This window comes from Equus caballus, chromosome 6 (genome assembly GCF_041296265.1).
Source record: "Equus caballus isolate H_3958 breed thoroughbred chromosome 6, TB-T2T, whole genome shotgun sequence".
NCBI lineage: Eukaryota > Metazoa > Chordata > Mammalia > Perissodactyla > Equidae > Equus > Equus caballus.
In genome coordinates, this window is record NC_091689.1 from 74,826,786 (window position 1) to 74,829,153 (window position 2,368).

A 2,368-nucleotide genomic window follows, 5' to 3' on the forward strand; every position below is an offset into this window, starting at 1 on the left:
TTTTTAAATATAATTTTTCATTTAATTGGCTTCTAACTTATTAGAGATTTTGTAAATATATTAATAAATATGTTCTTAAAAGACTATTTTTGGTTATTATATATTTGGGTTCATTTGGTATAAGTAATTGTCAGATATATCACTACCAAAGTTATAATAACTTCATAAAATCAACTGGAATTTTTCTTTTTTTTTTGATATTTAGAAACAGCCTCACTAGCGTAGGAATTTTTCAAATAACATTCCCGTGAAGCCATTTAAGCTTTATGACTTGGAGAGCACACATTTATTCGGCAATTTTGTCAGTTATTTCTGGTTATATGTCTATTAAAGTCTTGTCTCTTTTTGTGTCAGTTTTGGTAATTCATGTGCTCCTAGTTTAGGTGACCATTAGTTTCCCACTGGACTGTTTACAATTGATTTCTAGCTGGTCTTACCCAATTCCAGTTCATTCTTTTTACTTTATAGTTAGTGAGATCTCTCAAAATTGTTATTCTAATTAATTTATTTCTCTGAAAACATTTCAACAACTCTCTATTTCTCTCAAGATAAAATACAAACTCCTTACACAAGAAATGAGTCATAAGTGTCTTCATTATTTCTAAAACTACGTCAATTATCTTTCTCTCTTTTCATTTCAATTCCCAGAAAGGCTAAGTTCACCCTACCCCTGGGCATCTGCCAGCGTTATTTTTTCTAGCTAAAATTCCCTTCTCCTTCTGCTTTGCAGATTCTGGATAACTCTCCGTGTCCTTCAGGTTTCTGCTCAGACGTAACCTTCTCCAGGAAGCCCACTCCAACTCCCAAGATTAAATTTTGCGTCCCTCTTCTAGGGGACCTGTACCTATGGAAGGACAGTAAGAGCATTTGGTCACCAGTTTACTTATCTGTCTCACACAAAGGACTACAAGCAAATTGAGAGGGGAAACATTGCTTCTTTCATCTTTGTGTTTTCAATGCCTGGAATCAAGGCTTGCACATCGAAAGTAATCGAGAAATATTCGTTGAATGTTGAATGAATGACAGGTGTGATAACTTCTAATTACACTGAAATTTTTAGCAACTCCCATTTGTTCAGCCATTCCCAAAGTATTCAACTTAGTTACCAGAAAAATAACACATTTTTTTCTTTTCCCACTCTCATATCATCAGCTTATATAATATTTAATTTAATTACGTAATTACAAAAACAAGCACAACTGGCATAAAGAAATTTAAGGATAAAATCTTGACTCACTAGGCACATAGCTGAACCCATGAGAGCGGAAGTAATTTACTAGCCGTAAGCACAGAGATGGGCAACATTTGTTCATCTGTAAGTTAAGTAGGAGTCTCTTAAAGTTTCTACAGGATATAGAGACAGCTTACAATTTAGTAATAGTTAACAACCTGTTGAAGTTTATTTGTAAGTTTGATGAGTTGCATCCTAAAACATATTTTGGCAGACAAGATAAGAAATGATTAATGCTTGCAAGATTGGGCAAAAAGTCCTCATTAACATGGAAGTTGAACTAATGCTACATTATTGTAGCCTGAATTTTAGGTCCGGGGAGCTGGGGAATATATAATACAGAAAGGAGAAGGAATCACATAAAGAGGACTTTCCTTTTTCTTGGTACTGGAAAGGCTCTGGGAAAAAATCCACAGTACATTAAGAGTTTATTTGTGAGGCCAGATGCTTCTGCACATTTCTTCTATCTCCTATTCAATCTCCATCTGGGGATTCCAAAATGTTCCATTTTCTAAAATTATTTGGAAGGTCTTGATGTTTAGAATGGATTTCTTTTTCCTGCTGTTTGTTTCTTCACTTATTGGCAAAGCACCATTAACCATTCCACTGATACACGTCAAGTAAACAAATTTTTATACCTAAACTGGGTATAAGTATAAAACTTCTGTTCTGGGAGATATTTGTTCTATACATTTTGGGACTAATCTGTGAAATCATTCAGTCCATGACTGCTAGTAGGGTCATGCACATTTTATTTGGAAGGTTTAGAACTCAAGTCTTCTGCCTAAGGGTTAAGGAAAATTGGAGGGACATGATTTATACAGTTTTATTAACCCTTCTATCTCTGCAACATTATTTTATTATTAAAAATTATTAATTTATTAGATAGTCCTAGTCAATGTCTCCATTCTCACACATCGCTCTAAGACAATTTATGTCCCATTAAATGTCTGCTGAAAAACAATGCTGCCATGCAGATATCCACCAGGGAACTCTCTGTTGGCCAGAGCATACTGAGTCAGTTTGTTGTCGCTATTGAACTGGACAATTACCTAGAGCTGGACTTTGAGTTAGTGCCAAGGCCAATAAAAGCTACATTTGTGGACGAGCCAAAACTAAAGAGCCTTTTCAAGAAAA